The following is a 20288-nucleotide window of genomic DNA, read 5'->3' as shown; positions in this document are numbered from 1 at the left end:
AATACAAACATTGCTAATCAGCGCTAGCGGCTGGCAAAAAAAAAGTCAGCAATGTTTTTTTTCTTTAACCTTAACCCTGCTAATGGAGAAGAGTTAAACGACCGAGTCTATGCAGCTTAAACGGTGCTCATGTCGGGTTCTTAGCTGAAAGGGTGGTAAATCACGCTCACCCCAGTCCTTAATCTTTTAAAAGGATACAAAATTGAACCTAGTCGCCACATCACATACATCCTGTTCAACGATAAAAAGGTGACATCTATCCTCGATCCAGAGTAAATCCCACGTTGAGGGCATATTTTTTTCCACTTTACCATGAGTCGGGCTCAGCTGCACAGAGGCGAGAGCAGAGCAATGAGGTCACGGGGACAGGGGAGTCACACGCTGGCGGTTTAAACACGCGGAAGATCACTGAGGGATCCACAGTATGTGGACCCTCCGTGCGCCATCAGTCCACACTCCGGACTCTGAATCCTGCCATCCCACTTAAGATCTCGGCGGAACCTGAGGCGCAGTTCCTTCTTAAAACGTAATCTGGTGAGCATTTCTAGAATCGTACTTGTATAGATGCAGCCTTTAATGTGTTGCTAGGTTAAAATTGATGACTTCTTGAACTTCAGTAGGCAACTGCCCTCTTGATTTCGGATTTAATTTCTTTATTACAGGGGCGCTTTTATGAAGACAGAGTCATGTTCAGGTACTTTGCTTGATGGAGGAAGCTCATTTCGGACTCTGTGATCTGCTCACCTGGAAAGGTCTGCTGTACTACTACAAGAGAGAAGTAGAGTCTGGAAGAATCGACAATTTTATGATGCTTTGGAAGATAATGTTTTTTTTTTCTTTGAAATCGAAATGAATCAGAATATCAGTGCAAAAGACAAACTCGTGGTTTGGTTTAAAGAGATATGGTTTTAAAACAGACAAAATGTAGAAAACAGGTGTTTCTCACTTTTGGAAAAAAATGGACCGGGGGTAATATTTTACTAGTTGCAGTGCTGATCTCACTGGGTTACAGTCCTGCAGTGTCACACCAGGGCCAGTGGTGCAATGGATAACGCGTCTGACTACGGATCAGGAGATTGCAGGTTCGACGCCTGCCTGGCTCGGGTCGTTTTTAAACGCATCGGGCAACTCCCTATGTAGTCTGTGCTACTTACTGCATTGTAATCGTACCCAGTAAGAGATTTCCTTCATGTAAATGAACTGCACCTGACAGCTTTAGAAAAACACCTGGGCTCAGTACGGTGCTGAGAGCTCAGCATTGCTGTTCTAATTAGCACGCACTGCATCGGCTATGAGCCCGACCCTTTTAATTATTCTGATCAGTAAGTCAACACGTAGTCCACATGAACGGTAGAAATATTCTCTTGTCTGTCTCTTGTTTGTATAGAACTGAATGTCCCTGACAATGTACTGTTAGTTTTAATTGAAGAACGGCATTTGTGTTCAAATATACCAGACAAGTTTATGTAACTGCTCATGCGACACTCAGTTGTAATTAGTCAAGAAATAAAGTCGAACAACAGCTGCGGGTTTGATTCTGAACGTATCAGATTGCAGCGCCTTTTACTTCCATTGACAAATGATAGAGATTCGAAGAGAGATCCTTCAGACCAGCAAGCAAACCCACGGCTATTTCGGTTTTCTATCTAGGCAACGTTGGTGTTTGCAATAGCATACATGAAAGCGTGATGCAATTTCTGTGGCTACATTTGTTGCACGTCATGCACAGTAAGAGTGTTTCTAACACCAAATAAAAAGTCAACAATTAGCGATCACGCCTTCTCCTCAGTTAACCCACTGAAACCCTTGCTGTTAACAGTTCTTTACTGCGTGCTTTACCAGCACCTACATATCGTGTCGGTTCTTTCAGCTTTATTCATTAGGTTTTCAAAGGCATAAGCAGAGCACCAGAGGTGCGAAGGCAAAGTGTGTGGTTATCTGAAGAATTGATGTCCATGGCAGAAGGTCCAAGCGATTTCGCGTTGTTATAGTACCAGGAAAGGAGAAGCGGCACTTCGCCTCTGCCGCGCAGGCACAAGGCGACATGCGGCAGACGCCGGAGTCGGCAGGTTTCGAACCTGCGCGGGGAGTCCCCAACGCATTTCGAGCCCATCGCCTTAACCACTCGACCACGACAAAAGCGAGCCCGCCGCCGCCGCATTCCTCCTATAATCAAACACGGACTGCGAGGTGACTGCGGATACCTTTTTAAAGTTGCTCTCCGTTAAAAAAAAATACCTTTCACAAGATACGTGCTGGCAGACAGACACACCAGAGGTCCTAACCCAAGATGTGCGGTTATCTGAAGGATTGCTTTCCATGGCAGCGGGTCCAAGCGATTTAGCGTTTTTATAGTACAGGCACAGGCACAAGGTGACGTGCGGCAGACGCCGGAGTCGGCAGGTTTCGAACCTGCGCGGGGAGTCCCCAACGCATTTCGAGCCCATCGCCTTAACCACTCGGCCACGACAAAAGCGAGCTCACTACCACCGCATTCCTCCCATAATCTAACACGGAGTGCGAGGTGGCTGCGGATACGTTTTCAAAGTCGTTCTCCGTTAAAAAAAAATAAATACCTTTGACAAAATACGTGCCGGCAGACAGTCACACCTCAGAGGGTTTAAGGCTGGCTTCACGTTCAAATGATAAAGTCCCCCCGTCCGGATGTCAAAATGCAACTTTGGCAGACAGAACAAACATCAACAAACCACAAATGTGGACAAGGATTTTACAAGCTGCACCACACTGCACTTTCAAAAGCATTTACGTTCGTGTTAGACGCAGGACTTGCCTTTGATTTGCGCGCTTACGAACGCCATGGAAAACGAAACAAAACTAAAGCCCTCAGCTCCTGCACGTGATTATAATGCCGTTACGTGTCGAAGCAGTAATTTACGTCATCCTACCACTGGAACACGGGGAATAGAGGGAAATGAGCACACGCTACGAATCGTCTCAATCACTCCCTAGAGTCGTAAGGCGCATTGAAGGGTGCACCCCCATCATTAATCGTTGCGCCTCTGTGAAAGGAAAGCTCTTGGGCAGTCTTTGAAACAGCTCGGATGAAACACTTGATTGCTTCCATGTGCATCTGGAGCCCACCCAGTGGGCAAAAGACGTATAATATACGTCTATTAAACGCATACCTTATACGTCTAAATGTGGTCTACAATTCGTCTAGAATGAAATTCTAATATACGTCTAAAGTTATACGTCAATTATACGTCTATGTTTAGACGTTCATTATACATAAATGGTTGGAGTTCTATTATACGGATAAATTTAGAGGACTATTATACATATATGGTTGGAGTTCCGGATAACTTTAGAGGTCTATTATACGGATAACTTTAGAGGACTATTATACGTATATGGTTAGAGGTCTATTATACGTATAACTTTAGAGGTCTATTATACGTATATGGTTAGAGTAACCATATGTTAATGTGTTAATGTAATCGCAGTAATTAATTTACACGTGTATAATAAATATAGTAAATATAATTAATTACTGCGAAAATAATTTACTTCGTACACACTGCAGAGTGCTGTATACTCCTAGTGTTAGATGTGTTTTCGACGTTATATATGCGTTTATTAATGTTTATTTCACAGTGTCGTGCACCTTTTCATTGCTCTCGCTTTCAGAGCCTCCGCACGGCACACGACTCGACATCAGGAAGCACATTGAAGTGAAAGCAGGGAGCGCTGCGACATGCACTGTGCAGATCCCGCCACACTAAGAGGTATATAAGCGTCAAAGGCAAGTCATTCCGAGTTGGTCGTTTGTGTTTTCCGTTCAGACGTGAAATGCTGAAATGATCTCTCGGCTCCTCGGTTGTCATTTCTGCTCCGTAAAGGAATCACAGCACGAGTCGGCTTCCAGCACGGTGGGTCGGGACACGATGCCGGGGGTCGGAGAGAGTGATGTCTTCCTCGTTAGTATAGGACCTGTCACGCGGGAGACCGGGGTACATCAGGACGCGCATTGAAGTGAAAGCAGGATGCGCTGCGACATGCACTGTGCAGATCCCGCCACACTAAGAGGTGAGGGGGTCTGTTCGATCACAGCACTAGGCAAATCCCCAATCCCCTTTTGTGCGTGGCGACAGAAGAAGTCTGGTCTGTTTCCGCCCGGTTTCGATCCGGGGATCTTTCGCGTGTGAGGCGAACGTGATAACCACTACACTACGGAAACTGTGGTCAGATGTGCCCAGCGGCCCAGCGCTGAGCTTCGCCAATGCGATTCAGCTGCTTCCAGTGCCTTTATTGGGGTGCGCTGATGGACCGTGCTCTCTCTCCAGAGACCAGCACGCCTGTCATGGACGGAGCAGGAGAGACGGCGCCACATTCTACAGCCCTCTCCACGCAATCGACGAAATCGGGCTACTGAAGTGGAGAAAATCGCCTCTCCAGAAAGTGTAAATATCATCTTGGAGAGTATAAATCCTATTGCCGAAGGTCAGCCCTGTCTACCAGAGTGACCCTCCCACCTCCTGCAGCGATGGTCAGCTCGTCTCACACGCGAGAAGTTTCGGCTGGAAACAAGCGCCCCCTCTTCTCGCACGTTTTGCACGTTGAGTAGTTTTAATGCGGCTCCTTCGTACACAGTGCTGATCTTTTGGAAAGCAGGAGGCAAAATTGACACGTTCCCATACCGGGAGTCGAACACGGGCCGCCTGGGTGAAAACCAGGAATCCTAACCGCTAGACCATATGGGAGTGCACAACCCTGCTGTTCCGGGCATCATGCAAGCAAACTACATAAATATGAGAAAACACGCAAGAGAGTTGTCACTCAGAGTGTCGAAGGGTCGATGTATACTGGGGCTCAGTTGAAATGCAACGTCAGGACTTTCCCGAATTATGTCACACGAAGAGAGCACAGCCTTTTCCGCCCTGCCACGTGTGTATCGGTAACTCGCCGTGATCGTATAGTGGTCAGTACTTTGCGTTGTGGCCGCAACAACCCCGGTTCGAATCCGGGTCACGGCAGAATAGGGGCGTCTGCTTTTACTACTTGCACGAATGAAGGCAAAAAAAAGCCAATTGATGTGAACGAACGGCGCTTTACAGAGGAGTACTGCCTGACTGGATCGTTGATGAACGACAGAGACCACTCCGACCTCTTCTCGGGTTTCTTCAATGACTTACTAAGGATCTTCTTCACATTCGCCCATGCAGGGGAAGCCAGTTACACCAAAGCAGGAAAGTGCATTTCATGCAGAGACCAGGAGGGACCTGTTTACACCAAGAGTGGTCGGAGTATGGAACAATGCGCCCAGCCCTGTTGCTGGAGTCGATTCTTGATTAGATCTTGGGCTCACTAAGAGGCCCCCGCTGGGTACTAATCTTTCTGTTGTTCTCGCAGGTGTTGCGCTGCTTTTGAGCCGACAGAGCTCGTCTTGGTCTGTCGGGACAGCCCAATTGCAAATGATCGGCTCCAGGTACAGAAAAAACGTGCGTTTGGTACAAGAGTGCATGAAGGCACCGGAAATACATTGGGAACAAATGACTGGTGGTTCAAGACCTCTGTGAAGTGCAGGAGCGTGCAAGAAGAGGCTGTTTGCACCCGGTCTCGAACCTGGGACCTTTCACATGTTAGGCAAACGTGATAACCACTACACTACGGAAACCTGTAGGGTTTGTTGCTGGTGTATCGCTTGCGTTTCGGGCTGAGAAAGGGACGCGTCATTTTAGGCAGGGGGCGCTGGAGAGAGGAACAAAGGGAGCGATGAAACAAAATGCCGAAACCCGGGATCGAGCCAAGGACCTTTAGAACATACTCTCATGAATTGTTAGAATATGTGCGTTTGATCATCAATTGCGTAACAACCACATTCGTTCGACTTGAGCCATCAAGCTCATAGTTTTCAAATCTTGAAAGCTGTCATTGAGCACATCATAGTCTGCAGTACGCCCCGTAACTTGCGTACTTCAACAGAAAGAAGAGCAGACAGCTCCATAAATATGCGAGGCGCAGAGAGTGCAAGGCGAGCCGCACACGTTTCGGGGGCTGAGAGAGGGCAGTTTTTGCTTCTGCATTTCCCAAGTAAGGACGCATGACAACAAGCGATCGCGGTGCTCATTTACGACATAGTGGTGATGAGTTTTCAGTACGTGTTCTTTTGAACGAGCAATGAGGTTGCTGCCTTGGACAGCTGACTGCACGCTCTCATTGTGCCACGTGATGAGTATTCACCAGGCTCGTTCAGTCATTAGTCACATTCCATCGTTTGCCATAAGCAGATGCTGCAAGGTGATGTGGATATCAGTTCCCAGTCTTGTGGATGAGGACAGAAAGAGCACACAAGGGCTCAGCCGGGAGTTGAACCCGGGACCTCCCACACCCTAAGCGAGAATCATACCCCTAAACCAATGAGCCACAGCAGCACTTTCTATTTTATCCTGTCAGCGAGCTTGAGGATGGGGGAGAGGCGTCATTCGCTCGTCCGGTCAGACCTTCATCAATAAGTCAAGAAAGCCGCAATTACACGACTGCCTTGCAGACGAAGGGCAGTGAACTGCACCCGGTAAGAGGGGAACAAGCGGCACTAGGCGACACTGAGGCATGAGCCCCAGCGAGGGGGGTTAGCTTGCATGGTACAGCGCTCGCTTTGCATGCGAGAGGTAGCGGGATCATTTCCCACATCCTCCAGGTGTGTGCTTAGAGCTTGATGTGCCGAAAGGTGTCCTTTAGCCTGTGGTCACACCTTGCATGGAGAGCGTCATGCAGCTGTCAATCATTTCGCAGCCACGCCCCCTCTTCATCTTCTCTCTGCCTTAAGCGTCTCCGCCACTCTCTCTTGACATTTCATGTCAGCATGTCAGAAGTCCGAGTGACGTTTTTAATGGCTGAGTGAGGGCACGATGCTGAAGCAGAGAGGCCACTTCAGCCAGAGAGACTTGTGCTAGGTGATATCTGAAAAACGGACTCGCAACAGAAACAGACCAAAAAAGTATCGGTGAGATCAAAAGGCAAATGCAACATCCAGCAGAGGGCGTCTAAAGATTAGGGAACGGGCGACTGAAATCCATATGAGGCAAACTTTCCGGCTGTGCACTGCAGCTGGCCTCGTTGGCGTAGTTGGTAGCGCGTCATTCTCTTCATCTGAAGGTCCTGAGTTTGATCCTCACACGGGGCAGGGCTGCTTCCTCTCTTGCTCTTTTCAAACACTTGCGGCAACTGTTCGCTCATAACCACGTCTGGAATGCGTGACCTTTACACGGGGGAGAAGCAACGCCGCATCCCTTTTCTAAAGAACATTCACATTCAGAAATAAGTCAAGAAATTTGCCATTACTTTTGCTGTCAGCCTGCCCATGTTGCCAAAGAAAGATTCACTCGGCGTCAACATGACAGAACAGCGATCACTTGAAAACACTGTTCCACACTCCGTAAGCAAGAACTTCAGTGTTTGCAGTCACCCGATATGCCGATAGTCAAAGGAGCACAAAACACGAAACGTCAAAAGACAAGATGAGTTGATGGAAAGAGCGTTGAATTGATGAGCACAAAAGTTAAGCTCGTTCAATAGGCAACGAAGGTCCCGGCGTCATCATCGCACTTGAAAGGACTGCCTTGCAGACTAAGGGCAGTGGGAGGTTGCTGTTTTGAGATGGAGGCATTGGGATGGTGGGCCGAGATCTATTCTTCTTAAGGAATTCTTCATTGTGAAAGATCGGTCCACAGATCATCCAAAGAACTTACAAATTTTTGGGACTCAGGGAATCACGTCTTGAAAATACGGCTTGGACGCGTAACGGCATTCTATCCAACTATCCAACTGCAGGACTTGAGGTTTTTTTGTGCTTTGTTCTGTTCTCGTTGACATCGCATTCGTAAGAGCGTCAAAAAAAGGCAATTCCAGCATCTAACACGAATAAAAGGGCTATTGAAACTGCAGGGCTGCGCAGCTTCTAAAATCCTTGCACACAATTCTCCGTTATTGTTACTTCCTTCTTTCTGTCTAACAAAGTTCCCTTTTCCTGACCGGACGGGGAGACTATCATTCCAACTTGAAGCCAGCCTTAAGTTCTCCGAGGCGCATTTGTCTGCTAGCATGCATTTTGTGAAATTTTTTTTTGTTGTTGTTAAACCGAAAGCGACTTTGAAAAAGGGTTCCGCCGCCGCCCGGCACTCTATGTTAGACTGTATCAAGAAGGCAGCGCGCGCTGCAGCCGTGGCCGAGTGGTTAGAGCGATGGATTAGAAAGCCATCGGGGTCTCCCCGCGAAGCTTCGAGTCCTGCCGCCTACGGTGTCGTCGTGTGTCTGCGCAACAAAGGAAAAGCACCCGTTTCGCTTTTCCCGCGACTTTTAAAACACGAATGATCTGGATTTCTAAATGAATGGCTCTTAAAATGTGATCTGATCTTCATCTGACGCATAATAATAAATAAAGACAGTCTTGTTTAACAAACAACACACAACATTTTACATTGTCAATTCAGTTCAAATCAATGTATTTCTATATAGCGCCTTTCACAACAAGGTTGTCCCAAGGCACTTAACAATGCAAGTTGTTAAGAGCCTTGTGTCTAATATGCCGCCTAGGTTACGTGCTGTCTCTTTGAGGCAAATGTTTAAATCCTCTGAGTTAAGTGCTGAAGTTATAGTAGTCCTATCAGTATTGTTGCCTCCGATCAACAGATCCTCAGAGGCGCATTTGTCTGCTAGCATGCTTTTGTGAAAGTTCAAATTCGGACAAACACAATCTGTGGCGTTTAGCGTGACAGTCTTGCAGGCATCGTGCTGTCTCACTGCAATACTATACCGCTGGAGGAAACAGTCCATCTGGCCATGAAACTCATTTGAACGTCTAGCTACAGCAACTAACAATATCATGATTTATTCAGGATGTGTGGAATCAGAACGTCCCGGAGACAGCTTCCGAAATCGTGAGCATTCTCTGGTGGTGTCCTGCTGGGATCCTGTGGGCGTGTGTTGGTGGTATAGTGGTGAGCATGCAAAAGCCACTGCATTGGCCAGGAATCGAACCCGAGCCTCTTACTTGGCAGGCAAGAATTCTTCCACTGAACCACCAATGCTCAATACCTGTACCTTCAAAAAAGACGCTTTTTTGGTGCTCTGTTCAAAAAGCGTCGACATCTGTTTCCAGCTGCAAAATGCCACGCTGAAGAATCTATTCATTTAGACACCGCTTAGAATCCCCTGTAAGATTCTCCCTCAGTTCCTTTGAGCAGTGTTTTACCTCTTTCAAAAGGCTTCACTTTCCTAGTCACATTCCAAGGCTCATCGAACCCGGGCTGTTTCCTCCAGCGGTATAGTATTGCAGTGAGACAGCACGATGCCTGCAAGACTATGTCACGCTAAACGCCACAGATTGTGTTTGTCCGTTCGTGTCAGTCGTCGTACAACCACGGGAAGTGGGACACAAACATGCTGCAATGCTTTGAGGACGTTAGGATTTGTTTATGCAACATCCGAGAAGAGTACTTGTGGCTTGAATGTGAACTGTACGTGCCCGCCCCCTTTCCTCTGTAGTGCATGAGTTCCTCCCGGCATGCCCTTCGTCATTGTTCTGTCATCTTGTATTTAAAGGGTTGTATTCCTGCTGCTGAAAATAAGCAACGATTTTCTCACAACGCCCTTTGTTTCTGACGGAGCCCTTGTCTGTCATGAAATTCTTCAAAACCTCAAGCTAGAAGAAGAAGACGACAAATATGAAGCGTTACAGCAACGACATGCCATGAGACGATTGATAACGATTTCCGTAGGATCCCCGCGGTTGCCTGGCAACCGTCAGCTTTGCGCAGTGGCAGTATCGTAGCCTGTGAGGTTTAGCCGAGGCGCGATTATTACTAGTTGAAAACTTTTCCCAATACCCCCCTTCCGCCGGTTTGCAATGCAATCGGCGAAAGCAATTTTTGACAGTCTCGTCAGAGTAGAAAGAAACGAGCTTGTTACGTCTCAACAGAAACGCTCTTTAGCTCTTTCAGCGTTATGCAGAGAACAGCGTCTGTCGAGATCACTTTTGAGTCAGCGCGAAACGCCGTGTGCTGTCAGTTTGATTTCATATTGCTCGTAGCGGCGCCCGGCTTTTGTCTGTCAAACGTTAGGTTGCGCTTCTTCATGCTGCATCGTCGGCATGAGTGGAGCTTTATAAACGTCTGTACTTACTGCGCCCCATAAGAAATCGTTTGTCCCCGTTCAAAAGAGATTGTGCGATGTCCTGCAGCAAACCTTTGACAGTTTGAAAAGAGGAATTTATTCTGCTTCCTGTGCGTGCAGTAGTTACAAAGTTGAACGCCTTTACACGATCTGCTGCAGTTTTCAGTGGGCGGGCTTTGTCAAATGGCTTGGAAAAACGCACTGTGTTTCGGCTCGGGAAACATCATGAGCAGTGTCCTGCATGTTTTCTGTGTATAGCTGTCTTTTAACGCATACAGAATTCATTCGAAATCATTGATTTCTCCAATTAACAAGGGTCCCTTAAAGGATGAGTCAAAGTAACGTCTAATCGGATTAGTTTCCTTAGAGCTGGTTCAGAGTTTGCTCAAGAGTTTACCTTTCACAGATGCGCAAAGAAGAATGTTGGGGGTGCACGCTTCAAAGCGCGTTACAGCTGTAGGGAGTGATTCGAGACGATTCGTGGCGTGTGCTCATTCCCATATACCGTACGCCCCGGGGTGCAGTGCTAGGATGACATACAATACCGCTTGGGCACGTAACGGCGTTATATGCAAGTGCGGGACGTGAGGGTTTTCGTTTGTTCGTTTTGTTTTGCTCTGCTTTGCTTTGTTTCGTGGTCAAGAGGCGTAAGGTAAGTCGTAATCCAGGGAGAACACTGGTGGCAAACAGTCCGAGGTGAGAGGCGAGGTCCAAAGTCGAAAAGGCAGAAGGGGAGTCCAATATCCAGAATAAACGAGGTAATGGAAAAACGCCAGGTAGAGCTCTCAAGGAGTAGACTCAATACCGAGCAGCGGGAAGCAGGTAAAGATGGTAAAAATAGCACTGCGTACCGCACGGTGGAGTGTGTGCAGGTGGGTTAACTCGTGCGGCGGCGTTTGTTAATAATCACCCACTGCTGGTGCTGATTAGATCGCTTATGAGTTGGTCTTAACTGCCTGGCGGTCATGACAAGCTCCTCTTTAAGCTGTGGTTTAGTTTTGCATTCATGTGTTTCTAGAGCAGTTATTTATAGGGGTGGGTGGGTCTTTCACAGAGGCTCAGGACAAATCCCCCACATGAAATTTTACTGTGTGCGTTCAGACAGTCACAGGTCAAGAGCCAGGCAGGAGGACAATGGACAGAAGAGCCAACGAACTAAAAATAAAAGAACGAATATGAAAAAGCCACCATCTTTTTCTTTTTGACATTTTCCGACTTTCATGCAAGCCAGGACAAAGTTGCTCGTACAGATGCAGCCGTTCAAAGTAAGCGGTACAGACACGTACCGCAGGTAAGATGACACGCGATACCGCGGTGCGTGATTGGTTGACCGATAGGGGCACTCGTGATCTCTCTCTTGTTTAAGAAAGGAGCAAAGAATGACATAAAGAACTGGAGACCCCTCAGCCTGTTAGGCGTGGACACTAAGATCCTGTCCAAAGCCCTTTTCCTGCGCCTACAAAATGTAGTGGCCTCACTGGTAGGGAAAGAACAGACTTGTGGGATAGCAGGACGCCTGATGAGCGACAACCTGGCCTTGTTGAGGGATGTCTGTCTGTACTCAGAGGATCGCTCCCTCCCTCTGTGCATTTTAAGTGTAGACCTAGAAAAGACCTTTGACCGCCTACCGGTCAAAGGCCGGTCACGCGGTGCGTGATTGGTTGACCGACAGGGGCACTCGTGGTCCGTTGGTTTGTCGTAGAAAGACTTACTGTAAACGTCTTTACTGTGCCCGTTGTAGATATTGAATTTTACCACTGAAGGGAAATCTTAGTAGCTGAGCATAAAAAGAATAGGAGCATACTGTAACGCGTGTGAAGGCCATAAACGATATTAATTTTGGAACGTAAACATACAGTATATAGCTGGTCTTGGTACTTTAAAGAAAAAAATACACACCAGTATTCCATTTCTCCCTAAACATTGTAAGCTTCGAAGTCTTTAACTAACGTGATACCGGAGTCAACAAGCATACTTTTAGAATTTGATTAAAAGGGAATATAATATGGAATCGCGTATCTCAAGAATTTAATAACGGTATGATTATATCCGTGTACTGCGGCAGAGCTATGTAGGGCTGTTTCGTCTGCCTGATCATGCGAGCTGTCTTGTAGCCTACTGGTCTAGGTGCGTGACTACCAACTGGCAGGTTGTGTGTTTGAATCCAGCTGCTGCTGGACTTTTCATTTTTATTTATTTATTTTTTAATCGCGTAACATAAACATATTACCGTATGCAAACTGTACTGTATACAGTATGTATATGTATATTTAATGTCTTAACTGTGCCCGTTTAATTGAATTAAAAAAAATATTTAACACGAACATTAAGCTGTTTACATCTTCCGCCTGAGAACAGTCACCCGTTGCTACCCAACGCAGAATGGTGATTGGCTGACACCATCTGACACCCCTCTGATTGGAGAAAAAAGACGTGCTGGTGTGCTATACCAGGAAGAGGATTTCTTTCTATTCAAAACGTGTATTTTAAAAGTTTAAGAAGTAAAAACCTTACAGCGTACACAGATTTCTAAACTGATCAGGATCATTATCTTTGTCTTATGCATAATAATGTTCACCGCTCTGTCCAGCAAATTAATAATAAACTTTATTTTATATAGCTTTTTAAACGAATAAGTAATTAGATTGCTCATAAACCTAATCACTTGCTTTTTCTTTTTATTTAGGCTCAGATTTCAACTATAGATCGTATTATTAATAACCATAATAACAACCAACCAACAAAAACAACCATATAAACATAATACCAACCAAAAACATAGATAACAACCACAATACAAAATCAAATAATCAAACCATTTTACACTCGCAAAGTCCTCCAATTATCATAACCCCGCCCCTTATGCAAAACCAAACCTTCCTCCCATCCCAGTTTATCCTGTTTATCATAAACAAAATCCACCTCAATTTTCAACATAAAGCATTACACAAAATCAATACCTCAACACTCCATACTCAACAACGATAATTCACAAACAGCCAGAACATGTAACTACACATTCCCAAACATACCTACTTTCCATAGCCCCGCCCCTTATGCAAAACCAACATCCCTCCCCTGTTCTCTCTTTCCCCTGGCGGTTGTAATTGTTTTTATTTTCAAATAAATTTTAGCAAAGTCATGTATTTTAAAAATCTTAAGATTTTTCTATTTATGTCTTTATTTAGTGGTTTCATTAGTGACAAAGGCTAAACTTTCTTGGAAAAATGTCTTTTATGTAAACCATGTTTGCTATTAATTCATTCAGGGCTAAAATATGTTCATTGTCTTCTAATGAAAGAAGGGTTCCTTTCGCCGTAGTCGGGAGCCTAGCCTTTAACTAGTAAGTACTGTATTTACTGGGTTTTTGAGGGGGTGTCTTTCGCTGGAAATCTCGCCTCCTACTTTGAAAATACCCGTGAAACCGGTTCAATTCGTCACAGCCAGCACTCCTGCAGAGAGTTGGGTTGTACAGTACTTGCAGTGTATACAGTACACGCGTTATGCTCTTCGTTAATGTCTGTGAAGTTTTATTTAATCTCTGAGCCATACTGATTCTTCTGGAAGCACACCAGTATTCCACTTTCTCCCTAAACATTTTTAGGATCAGAGTCTTACATGTGGTTATTTCGAAAACGTTTGTACGTGCTCCTTCTTACCATGTTACTGTTTACCGTTACTGACCATATTAAGTTTAAGTGCCTGTGGGCACTTTTCCTGTCCGTGGGGGGTGGACCGTCTTTCATTAGAAGGTTAGTCTGTTCTACTCTGAGAATGTAGAGGGGGTGGGAAGTGCCCGCGGTCATTTAATTAGTATTAAAATCTTAGTTATCTTTCTAGTTCACAGGTTTGCATGCATAATTTAATTTTGAAAGCCACTGAGACATCAGGTACTACTGTTGTATTTATGAAAAAGAAACAAAACAAAAAACATACTAACAACTGTGCCATCCTACTCCTTAGTTAATACATTTTATTATTCATAAACAGTTAACATTGTTAGCAAAATATTTTGAATTATATTTAACCCTATTTTTTCTTTAGTTTTGTATTTAACTTATTATATGATAGTCAGACTTAATGTATATTAATGTATATTTGAACAATGAAAATATAATTTTACAAGATTTTACATTAAGCACTTAAAATTAATATGGTTAATAATAGTAAACTGTAACATGCTGTAACAAGATCGGTTAAACTTCGAAGAAAATCCTTTCAGAGAAAATGTTTCAGGTGTGAAGAACAAACCTGTTCCCACACACCCTGCCCCCACTACCATTAGAATATACACAAACATTTTAGCGTTTCATTCTGAGCAGAAGACCCTCACACCTGAAGAGTGCTGGCTGTGACGAATTAAACCGGTTTTACAGGTTTCAATCACAGATTGGGACTCAGTAAAGTAACACACAGCGCCACTGGATTTGATAATACTGTACCTAACCAAAATCCGCAATATGGAAACAGAACCTGTGTAATTGTTGATAGATGATGTACTCGTAACATTTTTTCAAGACGAACTACAACATTTAAAAAATGACTTGTATGTACTTGATATCTCTAATCAATCTACGGGTTCCAGCACAAAACGAAACTAAAACGCATACCGTTTCGCGCTTCTTATTAGTTGCTCAAAAGTAATTTGACCGTATGAAATGCATAATATAAACCTAGAAACATATACGTGAGCAGTACTTAAGCACTGTAGTATCGGTGTTAAGACATACCTCTCAAATACTGTAAATCAAGTTAAAAATATCTCAAGACCGATTCTGGTCGTAATGAAACCATGTTTCGTGTATGTTTTCTTTTTCATCTTGAAAAAACTCATTTCTAAATACCTTTTTCACTGTTAACATCTTGAAGCAACTTTGCGACAAAATATACACTCTGACAGTTCATCCTGCTACCAACATTAAATAAAACAAATCTTAAGATTTCTATATTTATGTCTTTATTTAGTGGTTTCATTCGAAGCTTACAATGTTTAGGGAGAAATGGAATACTGGTGTGTATTTTTTTCTTTAAAGTACCGAGACCAGCCATATACTGTATGTTTATGTTAAGATTTCCCTTCAGTGGTAAAATTAGATATGAATATTCAATACTTAAACGGGCACAGTTAAGACATTAAATATACATATACATATTGTATACAGTACAGTTTGCATACGGTAATATGTTTATGTTACGCGATTAAAAAATAAATAAATAAAACTGGAAGGTCCAGCACCACCATTATGTTTATATGGTTGTTTTTGTTGGTTGGTTGTTATTATGGTTATTAATAATACGATCTATAGTTGAAATCTGAGCCTAAATAAAAAGAAAAAGCAAGTGATTAGGTTTATGAGCAATCTAATTACTTATTCGTTTAAAACGCTATATAAAATAAAGTTTATTATTAATTTGCTGGACAGAGCGGTGAACATTATTATGCATAAGACAAAGATAACGATCCTGATCAGTTTAGAAATCTGTGTACGCTGTAAGGTTTTTACTTCTTAAACTTTTAAAATACACGTTTTGAATAGAAAGAAATCCTCTTCCTGGTATAGCACACCAGCACGTCTTTTTTCTCCAATCAGAGGGGTGTCAGATAGTGTCAGCCAATCACCATTCTGCGTTGGGTAGCAACGGGTGACTGTTCTCAGGCGGAAGATGTAAACAGCTTAATGTTCGTGTTAAATAATTTTTTTTTAATTCAATTAAACGGGCACAGTTAAGACATTAAATATTCATATACATACTGTATACAGTACAGTTTGCATACGGTAATATGTTTATGTTACGCGATTAAAAAATAAATAAATAAAAATGAAAAGTCCAGCAGCAGCTGGATTCAAACACACAACCTGCCAGTTGGTAGTCACGCACCTAGACCAGTAGGCTACAAGACAGCTCGCATGATCAGGCAGGCGAAACAGCCCTACACAGTTCTGCCGCAGTACACGGATATAATCATACCGTTATTAAATTCTTGAGATACGCGATTCCATATTATATTCCCTTTTAATCAAATTCTAAAAGTATGCTTGTTGACGTATCCGGTATCACGTTAGTTAAAGACTTCGAAGCTTACAATGTTTAGGGAGAAATGGAATACCGGTGTGTATTTTTCCTTGTGATATTTTAAGCTCTAGTTGAATGATAGGTGTCGCATTTTAAATCATTCTCGTAGTAGAAATTATGAAACGCCCTGTTAAAAGCAAGGAAGTTTTTATGCCCCGTTGAAGTAAAACAAAATGCCTGACAAAGTATGGCTTGGACAGATTCCAAGTGCTTGTACAAATGTGCTAAAGAAATTATACTTTGAGTATACAGCTTGTCCAAAGTCATCCATTATTAATACTATTAGTAATATCTTCAGTAAAGGCTTTGATGCATAAATATGTCTGATAAAGGTAGGTTGTGTACTTTTGTCCAACTGAGCAATCTTGCTTTCATAAAATATACCAACATTTGAATGACTGATGATTAACATGCTGTGATACACAGTTCAAAATTAAAGGCTCGAATGCTGTACATGAGAGGTTAAGCTCCCCCTGGCGGTTTTACAAGGCGACGCCGGATAGCTAGTCACGTGACACACGTGATACCGCGTGATACCCCGGTGGGCGTGTCGCGGTATGCCGTGAAATACCTCACCCATTTTGAATGGCTGCATCTGTAGCTACTTGTGGATTCAAATACTCTATCGAGTGCTTTGATGAGTTTTTGCAATTTGATTGTCGTCCTGTCAGCCTGTTTCTGTTTTTTTTTTCAATCTAGTGATGGAAAGTAAGAGGGAAATGATGGAGCAATCCATAACCGCTCCGGAAAAATGGCAGAAAGAAATGGCCCGTCACTAAGGACATTTGTGAAGCAGAGGAGTGACATCACCACAAAGTGACTTATTCTGCTGATCGTTTTGGTGAATAATGATTGAGGCGCGTTAAGAGAAAGGTAGCTGCGTCAGCATGCTTAGGCTGCAAAGGATCAAGCAAAGGTTTACTCCATGCTGAAAAGAGAAGAAAAGAAGCACAACGTTTCGAATGTGGAGCCTTCTGCGCCATCTTCTTTAGCGGTGATGATGTTTACATTGGAAAGACCGAGACATGCGTCCCTCGGTGGGCTTGAACCACCAACCTTTCGGTTAACAGCCGAACGCGCTAACCGATTGTGCCACAGAGACTGACGGCCGCTTGTGCTCCCTACATTTGCAGGTTTATGGTCAAAGAAAACAATCACTTGCGCTTCTTGCAGCCGGCAATCTTTTTCCACTGACAACCAAGAAATGGATTTCATCTTTCACAAGCTGTATGGATTTCTTCAAAAACAAGTTATTCCAGAAAGGAAATGAATTCTTGCATTAAACTGAACCAAGCTGTACATGTTTGTCTGAAATGATACATTCGGCACAACAAGACACGGAGAGAGGCACCGCTGGTATTCAGACCCAGGATCGCCTGCTTACTAGGCGGGCACTTTAAGCCACTAGGGAACAGCGCCAGCGGAGCACCGCGCTTTTACAGACACTTGGACACATCTGCGTTCGGTGTGCACTTAACCTGCTCTCTGAGCCCGTTGCCTCCGTCCCATTTAATAGCAGAACTGACGCCAAGAGAAATGATGAGAAATGGCATTTATCGTGCACTTTTCATGTCCAAGCTGTGCATTCTTTGGCGACACCATTTTTTCTTTTGTTTAATTTCTATACTTATTGATAGAATAAAAACGATATGTCATGTACTGTAAGGGAAATGTCTCTTTTTTTTAATGGGGAAAGCTAGCACCAGCAAATGTTGTGTTTAGAAGAAGTGATTTAACATGACACGTGACCTAATTTACCGGAGCAAAAGCTCACCCAGCAAGCCCTGCTTTACTTCTACAGGAGAGAAGTACTGTAGAGTCTGCAAGATGTTCAGCTGGGTAGCTACGTCAGCATGCCTTGGCTGCAAAGGAACAAGCAATAGGTTTATTGCATGCTGAAAAGAGAAGAACGGAAACAGCGTTTCGACTGTGAGGTCTTCTCACACCTGTAAAAGGCTCCATGGTTTTCTTTCTTCTCTTTTCAACATGGAATACACCTATTGTCTGCAAGATGTGACAATTTCATGGTGTTTTGGAAGAAAACCTTTTTTCTTTGAATTCAAAATCAATCGGAATTTCAGCACGACACATCAACACTTTTTCTGTTTTAAGGAGATGATATTTTAAACCTGATAAAAATAGTAGGAAACACAAGTTTCTTGCTGTGAAAATTTAGATGGGGAAGTGTACTACTAGTAGCAGTGTAGAGCTCTCTGTGGTGGAGTGCAAGCGCATGCTCTATGGGCCAGTGGCGTAATGGATAACGCGTCTGACTTCGGATCAGAAGATTGTAGGTTCGAGTCCTGCCTGGCTCGTGAGGCTTTTAAACCTCTCAGGTTCCTCGGTAACAGGTTGCCGTCATGTATATGAACTATAGAAAAGCATTTGCCACAACCCGTAAATTAGCACGCAAGTGCGGGCTGGTGAACACAGAACTGTATGGAGATCATCTCCAGCTCCGAGCTCAATTGCAATGAAAAAACATGCAGAACAGAACTGGAGAGCAGCTGAATTTGTGCTCAGTAGGGTGGGGAGGACTCAGCATTGCTATTGTTCTAATTGGCATGAACTGCAGGGGATCTGAATCAGAACATGTCAGTTAGTTCGATCATTGCGTCAATATGTAGGCCACGTTAATACAGAATTATTACTTTGTCTGTCTCGTCTTTGTATATAGCTGAATGTCCCTGACAATTTCATGTTAGTTTTTAAGAACGACATTGGTGCTAATATATACATATATAGCATATAAGGAACACGTAAAAGTTGAGTCCATGCTGAAAAGATAAGAAAACCGCCACAACGTTTCATCTTGGAATAAATCTTTACTTGTTGTTTTGCAGCCTACCCATTCTGACCTAACTCCTCCCTTGAAATTCCCTAACAGATAAGGGTACGTAACGGCTCATGCGATGCTCAGTTGCAATTTGTCCCAAAACAAACAAGAACAGCAGCTGAGGGTTTGAGTTTGAACATGCACTGTATTATAGCAGCTTTTATTTCCATTGATAAATGCTAGATATTCCTACAGAGATTCTCCAGGTGAGTAAGCGATTCCTGTTTCTGTTTCTATTTCTGTTTCATATATATATACAGTATATATATATATGTTACATGTGTCTCTGCAATAGTATAAATGTGTTATACACTATCAGGGGCTGTTTTTTTGTGCACCTCATCTACAACAAGGGTTTTTTTTTCATTTATGTTTGTGGACCTTCACCATTTGAGGAAGTGAGTTAGATAAGAAAGTTACAGGTATGGTGAGCAATGACTGACAAAGGCACGTACTGCGTATTCCTTACAGAAGTGTAAGCAATTTGTTCTAAAAAACACCGGCTAAAGTCCAACATCGTTAGCAATCTTATTACTTAAACAGAATTAACATCAATAAATTGTAAGGTGCTGGTACATGCGAGTAGATTTGATCTTCTATTAAACAAAAATGCAATTACAGCTCTAAAAAGGTCAACCTAGACTTCTGTAACAGATCTGTTCAGGTCATCGCTGTTCCTCTGACCTTGTGAGTCTTTGGAATTTTAAAAGTGTATTTTGCTTGCCTTTCATGTGGTCTGTGTACAAGTCACTGTGGCGTATGCGGTCCTACACAGCCCTGCTATAGACGTGACGAGCCTCCGCTATGTTGCAATGGAGAACAGGTTCAGTACGGAGCTGCCGAGAAAATTCAGCTGGAAAGCTCGTTGCAGAAAAGCATCGTTATCTGTGTCCAGCGGCAAAGCGTCCTTCGTGGGTGCTGAAGAATCGATTTCACAGGCTGCGGGTCCAGGCGATTTAGAGTGTTAAAGGTCCCAGCGAAAACGAAACGGCGCTGGTCCTTTTACACGCACGCAACCAAATGCAAAGGACGCCGTAGTCGGCAGGATTTGAACTTGCGCGGGGAGACCCCAACGGATTTCAAGTCCGTCACCTTAACCACTCGGCCACGACTACAGCGAGCACCGTGGCCGCTGCCTTCTTGCTACAATCGAACAGGGAGTGCGAGGCCGCGGCGGCAGCGGAGGCAACTTTTTTCAAGTTCGCTCTCCGTTTAAGAAACCTTTTACGCCATACGTGCAAGCACA

At 43.9% G+C, this 20288-nt stretch overlaps 7 non-coding genes across 7 annotated transcripts; 3 read left to right on the top strand and 4 right to left on the bottom strand.

Annotated features, from left to right (window-relative positions):
- Window positions 1-4125: 4125 nt before the first annotated feature.
- Window positions 4126-4198, bottom strand: trnav-cac (transfer RNA valine (anticodon CAC)). Its single transcript has one exon. It is a non-coding gene; the product is annotated as a tRNA-Val (tRNA).
- A 451-nt stretch (window positions 4199-4649) lies between these two features.
- trnae-uuc (transfer RNA glutamic acid (anticodon UUC)) lies at window positions 4650-4721 on the bottom strand. Its single transcript has one exon. It is a non-coding gene; the product is annotated as a tRNA-Glu (tRNA).
- A 201-nt stretch (window positions 4722-4922) lies between these two features.
- trnah-gug (transfer RNA histidin (anticodon GUG)) lies at window positions 4923-4994 on the top strand. Its single transcript has one exon. It is a non-coding gene; the product is annotated as a tRNA-His (tRNA).
- Window positions 4995-9764: 4770 nt separating this feature from the next.
- Window positions 9765-9906, top strand: LOC138232411 (U4 spliceosomal RNA). Its single transcript, XR_011187142.1, has one exon. It is a non-coding gene; the product is annotated as a U4 spliceosomal RNA (small nuclear RNA).
- Window positions 9907-17234: 7328 nt separating this feature from the next.
- On the bottom strand, window positions 17235-17308 carry trnan-guu (transfer RNA asparagine (anticodon GUU)). The gene has a single exon. It is a non-coding gene; the product is annotated as a tRNA-Asn (tRNA).
- Window positions 17309-18448: 1140 nt separating this feature from the next.
- trnar-ucg (transfer RNA arginine (anticodon UCG)) lies at window positions 18449-18521 on the top strand. Its single transcript has one exon. It is a non-coding gene; the product is annotated as a tRNA-Arg (tRNA).
- Window positions 18522-20075: 1554 nt separating this feature from the next.
- On the bottom strand, window positions 20076-20157 carry trnas-uga (transfer RNA serine (anticodon UGA)). Its single transcript has one exon. It is a non-coding gene; the product is annotated as a tRNA-Ser (tRNA).
- Window positions 20158-20288: the final 131 nt, after the last annotated feature.

This window comes from Lepisosteus oculatus, unplaced genomic scaffold (assembly GCF_040954835.1).
Source record: "Lepisosteus oculatus isolate fLepOcu1 unplaced genomic scaffold, fLepOcu1.hap2 HAP2_SCAFFOLD_63, whole genome shotgun sequence".
In the NCBI taxonomy this organism is placed as follows: Eukaryota; Metazoa; Chordata; class Actinopteri; order Semionotiformes; family Lepisosteidae; genus Lepisosteus; species Lepisosteus oculatus.
This window is presented reverse-complemented; position numbering and strand designations above follow the sequence as displayed.